Genomic DNA, 21053 nt, shown 5'->3' on the forward strand with positions numbered 1-21053 from the left:
GCCTGAACACAGAATGAGCAAGGGAGGTGCCTGGAGGCCCTACCTTTCATTTATTTAACATTTCTGACCAAGTTCATAATACAAATTTGGTAGGCCAATTAATTGCCAATGGTGGCTTCCTGCTACTGTCTTTTTCCACATTCTGGAGATCCTCAGAGGAGTGAAAATTAAAGTTTGCCCCTTAGATAACAATCTGCATAGTGTGTCCTGTGAATAAAGGGTTCTGTGGATGAAGGTGGTGTAGCCCAAAAACTGGGTGCATGTCTAGGGAGAGGGTTGCATTGGTGTCCTTCAGAGAAAGGAGTTAGTACTGCATTTCCAACATCAGAAAAGCAAGTAACATGGAAGCAAAGCAAGAGTATTACCATATGATTTCTTATTCTCTGACTCCACAGTCGATCCTACAAGCATCCCGGAATGAGGCAGGCAAGGTGAACTGGGGCGGACACAAACTGGCTCATCAACGGGTGCTCCTTCTGTTATTATAACTGCTTTGAATGGGGGCCCGACCAGCATTGTTTCCTCTCATGCACCAGGACGAAGAGCAGGAAGTGTCTGGGTGTGCATCTCTTAGGAGATGAGTGAATTTGTTAAAGAGGGTCTTTTCTGGCCTGGTGGATGGATGCTGGGGAGTGACGTCACCCCGTCCCCTCCTCTGCGAGTGTGTATGTGTGTGCGTTTGTGTATTTGTGCACCTCTTTTGACCAGCTCTCCTGCCTGCCCCTTCTTCGTCCAGCTCTCCGGCCCTTTCAGTGGGTCAGTGGTCCAGACTCAGGGATTTGCCAGCGGGGCGCAGCGGGCCTTGCTCTCCCCGCGCCCGGGCGCACCCACACTCGTACTCTCGCGCTGGCAACGCGCACACACAATTCCCCAGCGCTGGGGCACCGCGATTCCGTGGGATCCCCGGCATGTTACGAGGATTTTAGAAATCACCCAGACAAGGAAACAAAGAGGGAAGCTTTTCCAATTACTTTCCTAAGCTTTTTCATTTAATTTCCCCACCAAACCACCTCGCCTCCAACCATAACCACCGGGTTCAAGCTAGGTCCAAAGACTGCGCTGGACTGGCCATCCCACCTCCTGGCCTTGACTCCGCTCGGGCCAGTCTGCAGGCGTCACCTCGCCCCCTCTCCCCGCCTCCCCTCCCCAACCCGCGCCGGCCTCAGTTTCTGGTTACCTCTCGCGTGCGCTTCACTTTTGGGGGGAAGAAGAGAAGAAAGGGAGGGAGGCGCTGAGGGGGACAGCCGAGTTGCTATTTGTGGCCAAAGAATTCTCTTTAAAAGAAGCAGCAGCAGGAAGGAGCAAACAAGAGAGGCGGAGGGAGGAGAGCAGACGCGGCCCGGGAGCCCCCAGCCGCGAGCGGCGGAGCATCGAGGCGCGGGAGGAGGAGGAAGAACAGCAGGAGGAGGGAGAGGAGACACACAGCGGCGGCGGCGCCGGAGAAGCGGGCGCTGGGCGAGCAGGAGGAGCGAGAGGAGGAGAAACCGCCGCGCAAGCCGCGGGCTCAGAAGGGCCGGGAGGACGGCCCGGGAAGAGGAGGCGGAGGAGGCGGAGGGGGAGGAGGAGAAGGGAGTAAGGGTGGAGGGAGGGCGGGGGGACGCGCTCCTTTGGATGCTGGATTTCGGGATTTTGGACTCACTCGCTGACTCTCCTCCACTTCCTCGCTCCGGACTGGGCTGGCCGCACGAGGGCCGGGCGGCGGCAGCGGCGAGGGGGGCTCCCGCGTCGGCGGCCGAGGCTCCGCGGGATTAAATTGTCCGCCGGGAGGCGGTGGCTTGGGCCGGCGTGGGCTGCGCGGCGGTGGCGGGGCGCGAAGGTGCTGGAGGAAAGTGCTGGTGGCGGCGCGGGAGGCGGTGGCGGCGGCTGCCCAGCGACAACATGAGCAGGTACGTCCCCGGAGCGGACCCGGTCCGCCCCCCCGGGTCCTCCCCTCTCTGAGCCCTGGGCTCGCCCTGAGCCGGCTCCGGCAGCCCGCGCCTCCGGCCGGAGCCACACACTCCCGCGTCGGCGAGCCCAGCGCCCGGGCACCGGAGCGCACACAGTTTGCTCTTCTGAACCTTCCTGGGCAGAGGTCCTCCCCTGCACGGTTCGTCTGTCGCTTAAAACCTCAGACTAGGGAAAGTGGCAATTTTAGAGAATGAGGGTGTTTGAGTGTGCATATTTGTGCGACCCCCGCTTTCTCCTCCTGGGGTGGGCGTAGTGTCGGAGAAATGGTGGAGCGCTGGGGCAATCCCACCCTGCCCGGAGATTCTGCCACTGCATTTGTTTTTAAGAGGCAATGATTACTGTTGTGCGGAGGGCTGGTTACGGTGAGGGGGCGATTTTTCCCCCCTTTCTTTTCTCTGAACTAGTGGGGAGAAGGGGAAATAGCAGGAATCAAAGTCTACTCGGCTGCCATAGAGGAAAGGGATTGTTTTGGAGACCTTTCTATGGCAGAAGCAAAGCTCGTAGTTCTGCTACGGGAATCTGTTGTGCTTACACACTATTCCATAGGGAAGGGAACACATAATTTATAATGAAAAGTCCAAGTTGTAGGAAACAGATTGAAAAGAAAGCCACGGGCAAACCAAAGGTTCTTTGTTTTTCTATTGATTTCTTGTAGCCTTTTTTTTTTATAGGCATGTAGAAAACTTGCATTGTTTATCTGCGAGGTTGATTTTTCCATTTAGAAGCATTAACAAATGAAGTCAGTTTTCTGACGCTTAAACACAAAATCTTGTGCGCTTAGAGTGAGGGAGCTTGGCTTTCATTAACTGGCTGTTCCAGGATTCTGAATAGTAGTTCCATTCTCCAAAACCTGGACTGTCACAGTCCACTTGTATTGTTTCCAGTTTGCCTCCCAGTACAGTACTTGACAAATGTCTCCTCTGTTTTCTAAAAATCTTAGAATGATCCCCCAGACCAATCTGCCTTTTGTGCCTTAAATATCCAGGAAGATTCTCGAGGGATCGCCCCGCGCCCCCTGTATTTTCTCTTAAAGTTTTGGTGTTTTTCACCCAATTTTTACATGCTCATAGACACAGTGCTGGGGACTTGGAGCATAGCGCACACATTTTGAGCCTCTCAGAGACTAGTAATCTGCTTGTGACTTGAGACTGATTTGCTGTTGGACTTCCAGATCTATGGATGTGAACTGTACCCTTTGGTGTGTCCTTTCTAGCCATCCTGTAGCACACGTATGGGAAGTTAGTCCAACCACTGATACTTCTGAACGTGTTAGCTATTCTATCTCTGTTTCAAAGTGTACACACCCACCAGTCAACTAGTGTAAAACCAGGGTGTCCTACCAAGACTTGAAATATTAATTTAAAGGAATACTTAGATGATACCAATTCAAAGATGATGTTATATTTGTAATATGATGATATCCAGGACTATGCTTAGTAAATATTATACTTAATTTGAAATCATATTCTGTTATATGCCTCGGATAGATATTATTTTATTGACGTAGCAATGAGAGACTACGTTTTCAATGCTCAATGTCCGATTTCTTGACATCCTAAACGGACAACAGAAAGAAAATTTCCTTCCCTCCCACCTCCTGTAATTATGTACTGTATTTTGCTTTTCAATGGAGCTAACAATTCTGTGACAGATTTCTTAAATTCACCCTCATGCTATCAGCTATTATTGTACTTTCAAAGTGTGAAATTGACAAGCTGGTCAGTTTCATGAATTCAGCTGTCAGATTGTGTCCAGTTAAAAACTGCTAAAAGCTGTAAATGTGCCTGCCTGGAATTTTCTTTTGTAATGGAAGAACAGAAAGGGGATGAGGATTAAGAGGTGTTATTAATTGTAGATCTTTTAAAATGGGTACACTCCAATGTGAGTTTTATCGCTGGTTGTTGTTGGGAAATACATTTAGATTTCTACTGCTATGAAAGTGGTATTCAGTTTGTATCTATATTTCATTTTTTAGTGAGCACTTTACATAGAAATCATCTATTCTTAAAGCCCTGAGAAATAATAATATAATAGGAATGAGATGCAACGAGGAAAAGTGTATTGTGAATACATTTATATATATATATATATATATATATATATATATAATATATTGCTTTTGTAATGACATGTAAAGAGGTGAATGGATTAAATATTTTTTTTGTGGAGGTTATGTAACATAAATTCTTCTTGGACCAGTGCAGTTGTAGTTATTAAAGTAATGAAATGCCATGATCTGTTTTAATATGTATGCATTTCAGTAGATAACCATGAAAGTAAAACTGTTCAAAGTATTAAATGCAATGATTTGATTTGCCTTTTAAGATTGACATTCATTTACAGCCAGCATATCTCAAAGGCAAGAACTAAGAATCGGAATCCCCTCATCTGCTGCTATTTGCTAAGCCACTAGGGGCCTGTATAACTGTTCTTATATCCAGGAGACACCCTTGTATGGCATATGCAAACCCTTCCTAGAGAGACAGTAAAAAAAAAAAAAAGAAATTTCAAGTAGGCAGTCCCCTAAGTTTTTGTTTTGTCTTTTTAAAGCTATTAACCTGTACTCTGATGTTAGTCATAGACTTTGATTGACGGGTTTTTTAAGAATGTCGTTTAGAACTTCTCTGAGACTATGGAAGTGTAAGGATGCTTTTTCATAGAGCGTATGAAACACAGAAGAAGTATTTGTGCAAATCCATATGTGTTCCCGGTTTCTCAGTGCATGCTAAGGATAAACAAGTGGGAACATTAGTAACTTTTCCTTACTGGACTGATAAAGAATCTTATTTGCATAATGTAGGGTTAAAAGATAAATGAAGCAGAATTACTTTAAGGAAAGTGTAGTCATAGATTGATGGTGTGATTAAACTAGCTTTGTAAGTGCCCTGCAAGTTAGTATGAAAGGAGAATCTGGGGCTGTGACTACAGTTTAGTCAGCACTTGAGGGACCTGGACTGAAGATGCACTATACATTTTTAAGTGTCAGTTTCACAAATTTGAAATCGACCAGCCGTGGCAGTCTTGATAGACATTAGGCAATAAGGTCAAGTATACTTACACTGTTCTTTTGTTGATTTTCAGTTTTTCAAACTGACAAGGGTGCCTATTGGTAAAAGAGCACACTATAAGTATTTGCATATTGGATTTCCTTCAGACCAAACTTGATTTATCAAGCCATTGAACAATTCTATTTTTAAAAGGATTCTATGGATAAATAAGAATTCATTAACATAATCACGTGTGAAAAGTGCCGTTTCAGGAAAGTTGGCCTTCACAAGGTGATTTTGCTTTAAAACTACCCTTCTTTAGTTTCAGTGTGTATTTGTGGGAAGTTTGAGAGTTGAGGTATGTGTATGCTCTAATTTATGGTCCTGAGAGCATCAACGTTTAGGCTCACATCTTTAAAGTTATGTATTTAACCTTTTGGTCATGGGTACTTTTTTAATTCCCCCCAAATTTCTGGGAATCTCGAAAATAAACTTTACCTTTGATGCAGTGTATTCGGTTTTGTGGCCACAAAATATACTTTTAGAATTTGTATTTCAGCACAAATCTATGAAGTGCTAAATATAACGATATAATTATTACAATTTTCAGAGTATTCAAAGACTGTATTATTTTCCCTTATTTTCTTAAAGGAAAAGTTTACTGTGAGTCAATGAGTTATATTTTAAGCTAGGCCTACTCTGAGTATCTTATTGCTTTATGGAGTTACGTACCTTTTCTTTGTACTATTTGGTTTCTTCGAAAAATCTTTTAGGAAAGCTATTTACTTATGATGGCACAAAGGCAACTTGCAGCCTCAAGCCAAGTCAGTGTTTAAAAACATTTGTTTTTATATTGTCAATGATTTGGCAAGAAAGAGCAAAGAGAAGAGTTGGTACTTCTGTGACATACAAGATTGAAAATTTGTATCTAACACATCAACTGAAGAAATCTGATAATGTGGAAGAAGATTGCTTAGAAGGGATTTGTCAGTCAATTTTATTCCATCAAACATTACTTGCTTAAACTTACATAATTTCACAGCACAGTGACATTTCTGGCAAAAAATATCTTGTTTGGCGATATGTTTTCTATACGGATAATCTCATTTGCTTCTAATTAGTATTTGGTAATACTTATTAAAATGTCATGCTTGGCTTGACAATCGAAGTGTCTAAATCCCGTACCCCCCACCCTTTTTTAAAATGTGTTTCAGCTCTTCACAATTAACTCCTTAAGAAAGATAGTAAAAGAATATGTAGCTTGTGCTTACTGATTATTCATTAGATGAAATTATAGCCTCAGATGTAAAAGTTCAGCATTTCCTTTGCGTCATAAGTCTTGGGGAGGTCAAAGAGCAAATACTTATGTGCTGTAGCAGTCTCGGACTTAACGTAACCTAGATAATGCAGTCATGACAGTGGTGCTAGACTGTAGCATTAATGAAACCGAATTCTTACAAGACGTAGTCTGCAAAATTACATTGAAGGCTCATGCCCCTTGTTTCCCCTCTAATACATTATCCATTTGCTTTCATGTAATCAACAGTGAGTTTGCATTTCTTCTCTTGACATTTTATTTATAAAATATCTAAGAATTAGACATTAAAGAAATATATGTATTATGACCACATACACTGCCACACTCCTCAAGGCATCTCATCATAGGGAAAAAAATTGACTAAAATAATGCCTGCGATGTTCCACCTCCTTCCTCTTAAAACACTTCACCCAATATCTTTCTGGCCATTATTTTCTATTTGATGCTGATATGTATTTAATAGGGTCGTATCCGTTCTTGTACTTTTCAGTTAGTCTATAGCTTTAATAAAATTACAACACCGAACTTTTTCTTGGCTTTGCAACCTGCGTTGTTCCCCCAAATCGAATCCCTATGTATCATAGGTTAGTACATGAAAGACATGACCATTTGGAAAACTAGGAATACCGATTCTGTCTGTAGGCCGACAGATCAGGTGTACCAGGATCCAGACAGTACTGAGACAATTTGGATGTTCCTCACTCCCCACCTGCAGGAATCCAGCCATGCTTTTCTGAGCAAATGGCTGCTTTGAGGTGGCAGGTTCTTTGCTTGTTCAGCATTGATAAAATATAAGGGCAAAAGCAGCTATCTGAGGCTAGGCTTTCTCCTAGTTCTTTGAATTCACTGACCAGAAACACTATTTAACTTTGACATTCAGATAACTGTGTCAGGAGCATTGTGACCTTTACCACATTGCTATTTACTGGATTTAAACATTGTGACTCTGTCAGTTTCATGAGACTGATTGAATTTATAAATTCTTAATTGTCTTTTTTTTTTTTAAACTGCCCTCCAGTTGTATTGTTTAACGTAGCAGTAGCTAACTAAATTGAGATTTGTGAATTGCATTTAGAAAATAGCGTTTCTCAGTATTGCTTTGGGATTAGGAGAAATTGTATTTTCAAATATATGAAATGATTATTTGTAACCATTGGGTCACATGTAACAAGAGACTTCTTTTTTAAGTTTCCGTAAATGGACTCCTATTGTTAACTAAAAGATTTATATAAGTGCTGATTTTATAAATAATAGAAAATCAGGTATCATTTAATCTTATTTAATCACGCAGGTACATAATGTATATAATGACAATGCTTAAGATTGCAAAATCTTGACCAGCGTCTTTACTTTTTTGTTTTCTACAGTGAAAACACATAAATTTGATGCAAGAAGGAAAGAGAACTGAATTTATGCCTTAGTTTGCTTGCTTATTATCTGTGCAATCTTGGGGGAAGTTATATAGCATTTCAGGGTCTCATTTTCATCATCTGTAAAATGCAGAGAATAACTATAGATGTGATGAAGATCCAATTAGATAATAAAAAATTGTCTTATTTTGCATAAAACAAAACAAAACAAAAAACAAACAAACAAGAACTCCCTGGATGTAGGACTCATATAATGAAAATGCTACGTTCAATAACACTAGTTTCTATGATAGAGTTCTGCTGTTTTTAATTAACTGCTATAAATTATTGCTACCTGATTTAAAAAAAATCAGACTTGTTGAATATGGGTGTGTTGTGTACACTTGCCTTATTTGTACTCTTGGGTACATGCTATAATTTCTATGGATTCTGGATCTGACTTTTCCTTCCAGCATGTTTATGAAGTCTGTACACATCAGTATGGCATAGTACTCTATTTATCTCAAAATGCTTTTAAAGCAAAGGCTAGAAAGGATGTTACCTAGAATGTACAAAAAAAGAACATTTTGCTTGAAAGTCAAAAAAAAATGTTTTAATAGATTCCTGATGATATTTGATGTGGAGCTGCAATCTAGGGGAAGAAGTGTTTAGAGAAGAGGTTAATTAAAATACTGAACCAAGAGAATTGCCTCTTTTTTTCTTTAATGGCAGTGCATCTTAGAAAGCTCCTTAGCTCTTTGTCCAGTGCAGCTGTCCTTTCCCGAAAGATCAGGTTTCAAGAGCAATGATGGATGGTGGGTGCCTGTAGCCAGTTGTGGGGTTTGCTCCGAGGTCAAATGTACTGATGGAGGATAGGAATTTACTGCCTTCTGTCTCTCCCTATGATCCTCCAGTACAATTTCACAGGGAAAAATTAGACTAGACACATCTCATGCTGATCCAGTGTCCCATTATAGGTCAAAAAGACATTTGTTTTCAATGTTTAAAATAAGTTTTTTTCTCTTCCCGCCTTCCTAATGCTCTACCCCAACGAAAGGGACATGCTGAGCATGCACGGATGGTGTCTTACTGCATGAGTAGACCCTGGTCTCCCTGTGAAAACATATTCAAACTATGTGTGATAATAACTCAATTGAAATATTAGTAAAGAATTTTAAGAGAGAAACAAAATATGGCTAGCAGTTTTGACTTTTCAGGTTGAAATAGTTCATGTGATTGTTAGAAACATGGTTTTATATCTTATTTTAAGTGAATTTATCAAGATTATTTGGCTGAGAATAATAGTAATCTAGTGGAAATACCATAAATATTAGAAATTCATTTACTGGCCAAGTAATAATTTTCACTTTTTTTCCCCTGGGGGTAAAAAGGAGGGAAATATAATATTTTCCTAGAGGACTACATTTTCAGGAGCATCTTCCATTGGACGTATCCCACGGATCAAAGTTGTTCTCTTTGAGTTCCTTCTTTGACCGTCGTTTTCTTCACTGACATTATTTGCTCTTCATTTGAGGTCTGGGCCTCTGTGTCTCCATATCCATTCTAAACTCCTTTGTTGTCCTTCTCTATCTATGGCTCACTTCAGGTCATTGTCTATACTGTCTACTAGGATAGTCCTATCCACTTCTAATGGAAGAAATAACTTCTGCATAGGTGGCCCTCAAACTGAATTTCCTAACTTTTCTCTGGCGTTCCAGACCTGATTTTTTTAGAAATAGAATGCCCTTCTGTATCCCAAACTCTGCATTTTGTAGGGCTGAAATATGGTATTTCATCCATACGTGTATCTACTTCGTTTTTCTTAGTGCCTCATAATCTGATTTATCCCTAAACTAGAAAATTTGGTGTCATCTCTTGTCTCCTTCCTTTCTTTCATTCTTGTCCCCGTCCAGTTTTGTAGATTTTATTCATATAATCCACTAGAACTTTATGACTTCCTTCCCATCTCTACCCTCTTCCTATGTGGTTTAGATGCTCGGCACACCATGAATCCCTTTCTATGTGGTCTTTGTGTTTTCTCTTTTCTCTTCCTAAAAGCATCTGCTTTCTGAAATGCCAACCTTCTCATGTCTGTACACTCAAGTGTTAAATCCTCAGCACCGCATTCAGATGGCTTTGCCTTCTAATCCTATCTTGTGTATCCAACCTCCTCTCTCACCGTAGCCCCAGGCGCTGTGTCCTCCTGCATTATCAGAGTCACTGCCTTGAGACAGAAGACTCTGCCCTCGGGCACCTCTTTGGTTCTACCAATACTGTTCCTGGAATCTCCTTTCTCTCCTGACCCGCTGTCCTAACTTGTGTTCATTGAAATCCTCCTACTTATTCTCTCTTATTCTAGTTCTCAGTTCAAGGGCTATGTATGCCCTTTTCTTTGAATTTGGTTTGAGTTGAACTTAATTGAAATCGTGAATGTGAAGAATAATTATTCATTGGAAACCTCTGATGGTGTTCAGGATGCTGAGATTGGTGAAAGACACATTTCCTTTCATCTTGATATTAGAAGTACAGTAATAATGATCAATGTGTAAAGTCATAAAAGTGGTAGTTGCTAAAATTTACTGATCACTTACTATGTACCAGGCATTCGGCATAGTACTTTACCTTCAGTATCATGTTTAATCACTGAAATAACACTGTTAATGTCAGATGCTTTTATTATCCCCAGTTTATTCAAGAGGAAGCTGATTCATAGAGAGGTGAAGTGATTTCCCCAAGGTTGTGTAGCTAGATATAATAATGATGGAACTTAAAGCCAAGATTTTCAGTCAAGCAATATTACAATCCCAACGTTTATCTACTCCACGCTTAAATACTTCAATATATTCTTGTGTCTGACATGAATTTTTTTAAAAAAATATTTCACATATAATAGGCAAGTATACCCAATGACACGGTACTTTCTTGACCCAAGTTCGGGAATAATCTTAAGTATTATGTAGGTTGTCCCCCAACCATTTCTGAAGAGTTTCTTCTGTGCCTTGCTCTGCTTGAGACTGCAGGCATTGATTTTATTTTGTTTTATTTTTTTAATCTTAAGCAGCTTGGGCTGCATAACCTCTTTTTGGCAGTTGCGTTCTAACGCTAAATTTATATGCTTTCAGGCCAGCAACACAACTGCCTGAGCTCTGGGGTCAGTCCTGGAGCACAAGTGGTTAAATGAAATATTTCCACCAAGAATACTTCTTAAAATAACAAAGGGTGGCATTTTTATAGCTACCACAGATAAGGAATCAAAAGTATTTTTATAAAGAGAAATGTAGAACCAGCAGGGATATCAGAAGAGCAACCTCCCATCAAAAAAATAAATAAATAAATACATAAAAGAAATGATGCCAAAGACTGATATGCATGCATAGTATTTATTGGCAGCCTGCCATACAAAATTTTGTCTGGGAATTTTTTTCGATTATAATGTCTTCTGAAATGCTGTATTTTCACTGCTCACCTGTTAATTTCATTATCAATAACAGAAAGATAATTTGATAAGTTTTCCCCCATTGAACATATTTTATAAAAGTTTAACTTTCTGTTTTTCTTTTTTGTAAGGTCTCAGAGATCCATTTCTAATTAATTATGATTTTATAAATAATACAATACAGGATATTGCATTTGTTTGTTGATTATTTTTTCTCTAAACAGCAACATACCCTGAAGTTTTAAATCAACATGATACATAAAATAAAGTTATGTGAAAAGTGCATTGGTAATTTTTGGCTCATATAGTATGTCAACAATTAAGTCTTCTTTGCCCAGGTTTCTAGAATGCTTCTCCCATACATATACTGTCCTTTTTAGCCATATTTTCCTATGACTTAATCTATAAACAGAACCTTCGAAAGAAGCCTGGAGCAGGGGGTACTGCCTTCTCTGGGTAATGTGTAGTGAGGGTTCTTCCACAGTTAGGTTCTTAATAAATGGTTTTTGATGATCATAATTATAAATTAAGAATGGCAGGTTCAATAAATGTCGTTATGCATATTCAGGCACTACTTTAAGAAAGGTGCCTAAGTGTATTTGAATCTGATTTTTACTATTATAGGGCTCAACTTGAATTCAATTTATTTTGCCAATAAAAGGAAATATGTAATTCAGATTTTGATTTTAAATTTATCATTTGAAATCTGTTTTCTCTAAGTAATCTCTTGTTATTCCAAGTGTACCAAAGTAAATATTAACTGTCTTTCAGTGGAATTATTCACTACCTTTTAATGTTAGCTGGCATCTGTTGGGAGGGCTCCCATCCTTTTCTTCCTGGATTACAGCCTCTGTGTTTAGCTGAGAACTCACTATAGTTGTTTCTCTACTCTGCAGAGAGTGTAGTAGTCTTTAAGAAAGTCATGTCTGATCATGTAATCCTTCTCCTTTAAATATTCTAATGGCTCTCCATTCCCCTCTGTATAAAGCTTGAAATAATCAGCGAAAATCCGGCCCTTGTTCTTTCCCTTGCCGTGTCTCTTTCCACCTTACCATTCCCATACTCATTTTCTCCTTCCCTGCCCCTCCCTCACCCCCAACACACATCCATTCCAGCCGTCCTCAAGTATTTGCAGTTTCCCATGTGCAGTCCTTTGTTTCCCATCTGTAATTTTGAGCATGCTTTCTCTCCTTCCATGTGGAAAGTCCTTTCCCCTTCCATTTTCGTCTGCGGCAGGTCTGCCTTCAAGTCTTACCTTAGCTGACTTTCAGGAAGCCTTCCCACCCTCCCAATCCCAGACACCTATTATGCACTAGAAGAGCCCCGGATGCAACCCACATATAGTTTCGATCATAATGCATTGTAATTGCTTATTTATGGTCTGATTCATTACAAAATCCTGGTAACCAAGTCCCATATCTTGTTCCTAGTGGTATCTCTGGCTCCTACCCCATGGCCTGACTCAGTGTAGTGGTAAGATTGACTCGTTGTTGAGGCCTCCGGGAACAAATCAGTGTGCCTAGAAAAAGCAGAGGTAAATTAGTTCACAGCCCAAATCCTACAACCCATATGTTTAATATTTAACTCTATAATTTATGGTAATATTGTCAGTGCTCTGCAGCAATTAGTTTTATTTTATTTGAGCTAAGTTCCACTTACCTAGTTCCCTACCAAATCAAGACAAAGCCAAGTCTGAGTATACTGTGTATATCCACTCATATGCCACCAGACAAGACAAATCTGCCTTTACATCTGGCTGTGGTAGGAATTCCCAGATGCACTTAATTCTGACACATGGTCATTATTGAACCAAAAGCCATTGCCTGGCATGACTATAGCTCATATTTGTTTTCATTTTAAGAGGCCTCATCCAGGCTGCCAAATGTACAACAGGTGCCTTAGCTTTATACTTGCCAATCTGTTGTTATTCAAATGACTGCCCTAACAGAGACTAATGGTATCTAATAAAATTGATCTCAGCTCTGGCAGGCCAGGCTCACAGGAACAGGAGCAGTAGGGATTGCAGTGCGGGGCTATGCTGGAGGGGAAGGCGCCTGGTGAAGCGTGCATTTTTAGAAGGTGACACATGTCTCACACATAGGCCCCTTGTTTATGTTGAACCATGGAAATTTTCTGCAGCCCAGTATCACTTGAATAGTAGGATTTGTAACGTCTCATCTGATTTTTGATGAACTGGCTGGGTGGCATGGGGACAGGACTGACTGTACCAGCTTATCAATGAATGGCTGCGCCACGTCTGTATGGCACAGCCAGGCAATCTTTTCATGCCAAACAGCTGGCATGTCTTGTATTTCCTGTCTTCAGAAATTTGCCTCACTGATTTCAGGAGGTCCTGTAAAAACATGAATATTAACAGAAATAGCCAGGAGAAGAGTGCGTAGGTTGCAAATAGGAGCTAATGTTTGAACACATTCATTCAAACAGTGTGTATGATTTTGTTTTTTTTTGTTTGATCGTTTGTTTTCATGCTTTATAGGAAGTTGGCCTAAGGAAACCTTTGCCACCAAAGGAAATAACCTCTTGACAACTGGCCATCAAAACTGAAAGTATAAGTAATGGTAAATGTTAGAACCAGGTCTCACAGGGATCTAGAATTGCCTTTTTTTTTTTTTTTTCCTGCAAGGATTTTAGAGACCTCATTTTATTCATTCGCTCACTCACTCACTCACCTATTAATGTGTGGCATTCTTTAAAGTGCCACACATTAAAGTTCTGCTAAATACAAAGCACTGTGGGAATATGAGGGTGAGCAAAATACTGCCAAGTACAGTTTGCAGTAACGAATAGGTAGATATCTGGATTCTTAAGATTTTGGAAAGCTCGTGGTTGCAAAATGTTTATTTCCAATTGAATTGCTTGGTGTTGTCGTGTGGGAAAAAGCTACTCAAATTCTACCATGATAGTGGAGCTTACAGGTTTCACTAAATAATAATAATGACAATTACTATTCGAATAAGAGAGGGTGCCTAGAGCCTTAGCTGCCTAGCCACACTTCACGTACTCCACATTTAAGTGAGCTCATCTAATTTCCTGTGACCTAGCATAGAGAATAGTTCTTAGGTTAGGATTTGGCTATTATTGGACCATCTTTTTGTATTATTTATACCCATCCTACTTGAAAAAGAATTTGCGGCGGCTATTAAATCATATGCTTCATTATCCTTAATAAATCACCTTGGTAGAGCAGACAATGGATTATTGTACAGATGGTTAATTTCTATGAGAATTTAAAAAAAAATATGCATCTTCTTGGCCTCATTCTTCATGATATTTTATTTCAAGGCAGTTAAAAAATGATAGTACCTTTTAAGGGGTATATCAAACTAGTCACTTAGTGACTATTGTTCACACTAAAAAAAGTGTACTAAGTAAAAGTAATATAAATGTGATTAACAATTTTTAATAAATGAATTATAAATGCCTGTTACCATTTCTGATTATGTAATTTTTTTCACAGTGATCTTCATTATTTAGAAGATACAGAACGATACAGATTTTTATAGTAGTAATGTTCTTTGCAACTAGAATTGAGAAAAAATAATGGAGTAAGCAAATAGATGAATAAGAGCTTGCATCATCAAGCCTATACAGACATGGTATTACTTGCACGTAAAGGGGAAATAAAGTATCTTTTAGATATTTTAAGCATAAGACTTTTTATTTTGGGATTATTTAGGTACCATAGTGACAAATTGAACTGCTTCCATATGTGTAGATATGAATTAAACACATTTCTGTCTGTAAAATGGGCCACGATGGCCTCTTTCTCATAGGAATAACTATGGCTCAGAGAGTGAATGGGGAAATTTTCCAAAGATGCTAAAAAGAACATTCAACCTCATGTAGTGTTGCTGAGGAAACTGAGACTCCAAGAACCTAAGAAATTTCACTGTCCCAGCTAGCCCTTCCACGTTGGTCTCCTGAACCCAACGTCATTCCTTTGCGTATGTGACACTGTCCCTGTTATTCTGCCAGAAATGGGGTTCTGGCCAATGCATTGCTGGTTCTGAGATGGACGCAGGCTCCGTAGAAGACAGTATCTGCTTTGATGAGGAGACTGTTGCCTTTTCTCATCAACACTCAAGGGAAAGAGCAAGAGCCGGGGCTTCTATTTTATTTTATTATTTTATTTTATTTTTACCAGAATAAACCAAATCCCCATATTAATTAAAATTAAATATAATTATAAACTGAGTTGTGCTAGCTCCATTTCAAGTCGTCCATAGCCACATGTAGCTAGTTGCCGTCATATAGAATAGCGCAGACGTGGAATATTCTGTTTTACACAAAACTACAGCGCTGGTCCACTTGATCAGTCTGAAACATCATTTGATATTTTCAGAGTTACACGTGTAATAAAAATAAAGATAGGCCAATTACATGCTGAGAAAACCCATTGATCTTAGTAGGAAAGAATGTACCTGCCAAGTGTAAGTGAAAGATATTGTGTCTCAGAAATATATCCTCAAGGAAAGTGAATTGATAGGAGAGTCTATGCTTTTTGTCAAATACAAATATGCATACTCTTTGATTTTGTACTCACCCAACATGGAGAAATACACTGCTATGGAAACCAACTGAGTACTATTAACTCCACCACATCTCCTCTCAGATTTCCTCAGGGAGAGTTTTCTGATGTTTTCCAAGTGAGTTTGCTCTGTCTTCAGCTGCTTTCACTGGATAGCTCTATGAGAAGGATTGAGGAGTGGCAATAGAGTGGAAAGAGAGGGCTCAGTAGGGTGATCACCTAGGTTAACATCCAAACAGGATGCTATGAGAGTGAATGGAGATGGTCTCGAATAGGACCACAGGGGTAGACTGGCCTGTCCCAAAGAAGCCGGGGAGGTCTGATGTCTTAAAGCTCCATATTCAGAGCAGAGTGAATGTGTCTTTGTGAACATGGCTGAAATGGTCATGAGGGAGGCCTGAAGGAAATCCTGGGGATGCAAAAGCACTACATAGTGGCATCTTTGTAGTGGCATCTTTCCTACTGCCCTTCTGCTTTGTTACAGTTCCCTTGAATTTTGTCAGGGATCAGGCTAATCAAATGTCACATGATATTAACACTCACAAGTACATATCAGAACAACCTGTTAGAAGTTATTGAAAGAAATTTGGGGGCAGATGAGGACCTCCAGACTCACGTCTGACAATCCTGTAAGTACGAGAGGCAGATTGGTAGACACCATATTAAGCCATTATCTTAACTCCATACCTCTCCTGCCTCCCAGGCAAGGATTAAAAACTCAGTTTAATGTTTCTGTAGAGCTGTAATAAACAGTAAGGGGAAGGAGGAGGGATAGAAGCTAAAAAGACATTGTAACAATTCCTTGGAAACATAGCCTTACTTCCTCCTATCCAGTCTTTTTTTCGGTCCCAGAACCTGGCATGGTACGTCCCCAATGCCTTTCTCTTTGCCTTTCCCATCCAAAGTCTCCATCACTTCCCATAGGGAGCACCACAGGTTCTAGTATTTTCAGTTGCAGCGGTTGCGTTTTGCAGGTAGATTTTTTTTTTTTTTTACTATAGTGATGTCAAAAAGTTATTTTGGTTTAAACATGCTTTAGAAAGTATGGAGCAACAGTTAGATGTATTTTTGTTTGCTTTAAAAAATCAATTCTGAGACTCTCTTTGTTGGTGTATTCCTCCAGTTTTATAATCAAAATTAGCAAAAGAGAGTTTTCTGAGGGATAAGCATTTTTAAAGGCAGTTGGTTAGAAATACAGTCAATTTGCATATTAAACAATACTTGTACCTTTAAAAAAGACAGAAAGGTCTCTGTTAAGAGCAGGTGATTTTATATACATACTACTGAGGATATTTTGGTATATAATGAATTGGCATTTGCTCAGCTCTGTGGGCTGTATTCCTCACCCCCTCCCCAGGAAATTTCTCAATTAAAAAAAAAAAGAAGAAAAGCTTGTTTCTCTTTGTGTTATAACAGGTTTGTTTGTCTATTTCCTTACCGAAGAAGATTCATGGCAAGGATGGAAATGTTTATGCTTCATGACATTTTTCAGCTTCCTGTAGCAAAGTAGAAAAGTGGAAAGCCTACTTTAAGCCAATTAATCCACTAGAGCCTGGAGACACTCATCTCTTGCAAAGTCTCATTTTTCAAGTCGTGGCTTTTTATTGTGATTATATGTAATGTATCTATCAGTAACTGAGGTGAAGATCAGGTTCCTCTTATAATTACAGATCTAAATCCTGATGGCCACAGGAATATTATGATAAGGCAAGAGCTGTATAAAACAGCCACGTGTTTTCACCCCCGAAAGATTTAATAGTTCATCTCCTCAACATGACCACACTGCAGCCATAACTTACAGCGTTCTAGGTAACAACGCAGAGCTTGAATTCGTCATCATAGAAAGGATGCTGAGAACTCACAGTTAAGGTGACATGGTGATCCCTACATGACACGCATCCTTGTTGATAGAAGTCTTTTGTTAACACACACTGTAGAAGATGCAATATCAGAACTAGTACCGTACTGTAGTTAATATGTAATTGGTGCCAAAGGGTTGCTCAGTCAATTACAAGGGCAATTAATCATTTTTACTTGTTTAATTATCTGAACAAAATTAAGGATGAGCATGATTAGATTTCAGAAATATTTTATATGTTAATATTTTAAATTTGTGTAATTATAAGCCTACTGGATTAAATGCTAAGCCCTAGTGGTAGCCTGCATTTTGAGTAAAGACAAGAAGGGCATGGAAAGGTGGAACATTGCTCTTGGGTGTGTCTGACAAATGACGGAGAAAGAAAAGACAACTGGGGTCACAGTGGAGTGATCTGAAAGAAAACATGAACCCCAAGCAGTTGTTCTAATGGGCTGCTCTAATACAGTGGTCAAGTGATGCCGTTTTCACCTTTCTGTGCCCTAACTTTTAGTCATCAAATTTATAATCAGGAAAGTATAACCTCATTACAGAAAAATTTAGAAACATTAAAATAAAAATGCCACTCATAATCCTGTCCCCTGAAAACAACCCACTGTTCTGACTTGAGGAAAGTTTCTGGTGCTTTATACTATATGGAAAATTTGCTTTTTAGTACTGTGGCAGCTAACACTTTAGCATAAATGTATTTTTCCCATCTTGCCTAATTATGACTGTAATCTTTAATGGTCCCCCAATATGTCATTGACTAGATGTGTCCATTCCTTATTGTTGGACATTGTTATTTTTCTTTTCCCCCATTTCTATCACTGTTACAAATACAACATTTTGAGGAACATTTAAATTGAGATAGCTTTTTTATATTTTGCGTTATTTCTCATAGGATTATTGATACATAGAAGTGGCATCACTAGGTCAAAGTAAATGAATATTTTTATGTCTTTTGAAACATATTGCCAAGTTACATTCCAGAAAAGACATCTGTGCTGACAATGCCACCAGTAAGGATGGCAGTTATTAGTTTCCTTTTTCCTTGGTCACTTTGAAAAATATCATTTAGGTTTCATTGATTGAGTAGGCAAACCACTGCCTCATTATTGTTTTAATATGAATTTCTTTAATTACTAAAGTGACAATTTTTAATGTTTGTTTGCAAGTAATTATCCTTGTTATATAAATTGTCTCTATATTTCATTTGCCTCAGGGTTTTTATTCAGTAGTTCATGTTCTTGATATTTTAGGCATATTAACTCTTTGTCGTGTTTGTAACAAATGTACCTTAAGTCTCTTTATTGGTAATTCCTTTTACACACAGAAATTTTATTTATAGATTATATTTTCAAAACTATTGATGATCTGTTTTTCTATTATTTCTATTACATTTAGAGCTAGAAGTTTTTTTTTCCTTTCATAAGATTTTCACCGAATTTTTCTGATTTTTTTTTCCTTATTGCTGTCTGTCTGTTCTTCAGTCAAGTGGTCCTCAAACTTACAAAGATGGTATAGTCCCTGAAAGTATTAAATAACTATAAAATATCATGATATTTATTTCCTGAATACAAACCAGATACTCCTCTGCTAGAAGAAAACATAACTAAGGCATATTATAAATTCACTGCCAAGAGTTATATACACACGTACACAGATTTTTATTTTATTTTAAAGCTGCCGAACTAAATAGCCTATTCTTTAGTCAACTAGTATTTTCTGATACTAGTTCTAAATAGACAGTTTTGGGGGTGACAGGTTAGCTCAATTGGTTAGAGCGTAGTGCTGGTAGCACCAAGGTTGCTGGTTCGATCCCTGCATGGGCTTCTGTGAGCTGCGCCCTCCTTAAAAATAAATAAATAAATAAATAAATAAATAAATAATTATACATATACACACACACACATATATATATATATATATATATATACACACACACACACACACACACATATTTGTTTGTTTGTTTCAAGAAGGTTGTTAGAAAATAGTATAAAGTTTAATGAAATATATACATTAAGTTAAATTCGAGTGAATTGGGAAAGGATTTATTTTATTTTAGAAGTGAAATATTTCCAAGCAGCTTATGGAACCTGGATGTATGCAGTGTGATACTCTTACCTTCACATCACCTGTAAGTGATATGTAGTTGTATAACACAAGGTTCGAAACAGACTTTTTTTTTTCCAAAATTCCTAATTATATATTCCCAAACTGTACAGTCCTTCCTTCCCCAGTTATTTGCAATGATCCTTTGAGAACAATCTTATCTGAAATCATTGTAAGTTTTAAGATCAGTTTGTGGTTTGCTTATTCAGTTTTATTGTTACACAGGTCCATGACTGAGTCAATTATAATACTCCTTCAATTACTGTAGCTTGTTTGTTTGCTTTGTCTTTTTCTGCTGCTATAGCTTGTTGTGCTTAACCATTCCTCCTTACATTTTCCTTACAGATTTTTCTTCGGTAATTTCTCCAGTGTATTCTTTGAAATGTACTTTAGTTGACCTTAAAATTTTTTAATTAGAAACCAAGAAGCCTTAATTCATATTTTTATATAATATCATGAGACTTACTCACATTTTGAGTTTTAGGCCTGTTACATATATCTTAATTGTAGTCAAATACTTTATTACAGTGGGGAATCTGTTCTTTGTCTTTACAACCTCACAATAAATCAAGCAAACAAACAAAACCACTTTTGCTTTAAGTGGCACAGTGTTTTGTTTTGTTTTCATTTTAAAGTTAGATGCTGATAATGTTCTAACTATAGAATGTCTGTTTTAACGTAAATTTCAGTCCTCATGATTCCAGAATCTTGTCTCAATTAGTTTTATAGTTGAAAGAAAAGCAACATTTAATCTGCATATGCCTCAGTTTCTCATGTTTTCTTCCTATGTATATCTCATTTTTAGAACATGTTTTTATTAAATTTCTGAAGTTGGGACCAAAAATTACTTTAAAATTATATATCATAGATGACAGATTAAAAATGAATTCCTATATTTTTTGTAAGGATGGATTTTGATTATGTACTTGGTACATAGCAGTTGTTCTGCAGCTTTCCTAACATTAAAAACCTTTTTCGTTTTAATCAGGAAAAAACAATCCAAGAAGAGTTTGAGTTTTCAGTGATTAACCAATAACTCTGGCCTTTTAGAGATGTGCCAAGGGCTCCCTTTCTTTGTGAAATAGAGCATATCTTGTAGTTTGCTTTGTCAGTGCTCTATTAAACTATCAAAACATCCAAGTTCTGCATTTCGAGCAGTATTTACGCCTGAAGTAATTCACAAGTTTCAAGGTCAGTAACTTTGATTATATTTATTATTATTTACCAATTTAGCCATCTTTTAATTAATATAATAGAGCATAGAGCAGCACATAAATCCCCAAAGCCTAGGAAATAGAAAAAGGGCATTTGGACAATGTTACTTAGAAATGTATTCATATATTAATTAAACAAATATACACTGAGTTCCTACTATGTCCCACCCCGACTCGGATCTAGGCACTGGGGTTGCCAGGCAATAGCAAAGTGAGGGTTATTTCCTTAGGGAGCTTTCATTCCCAGGGGGAGATAGTCAAAAAATAGATCTACAGTAGT

General features: G+C 38.6%; 1 protein-coding gene across 45 annotated transcripts in view; it reads left to right on the plus strand.

The window, feature by feature from the left end:
* The window catches only part of PTPRD (protein tyrosine phosphatase receptor type D), a 2063955-nt gene that overhangs the window by 1575810 nt on the left and 467092 nt on the right, over window positions 1–21053 (plus strand). Inside the window, exon 1 of one of the 45 annotated variants that reach the window (XM_074330407.1) lies at window positions 1515–1886. The exons of the other annotated variants lie outside the window; for them this stretch is intronic. The gene's annotated coding sequence lies outside the window, so the exon portion shown is untranslated. Of the gene's footprint in view, window positions 1–1514; window positions 1887–21053 lie in introns of those variants that run through there. 45 annotated transcript variants of the gene reach the window in all.

Source organism: Rhinolophus sinicus, linkage group LG04 (genome assembly GCF_036562045.2).
Source record: "Rhinolophus sinicus isolate RSC01 linkage group LG04, ASM3656204v1, whole genome shotgun sequence".
Classification (NCBI taxonomy): Eukaryota; Metazoa; Chordata; class Mammalia; order Chiroptera; family Rhinolophidae; genus Rhinolophus; species Rhinolophus sinicus.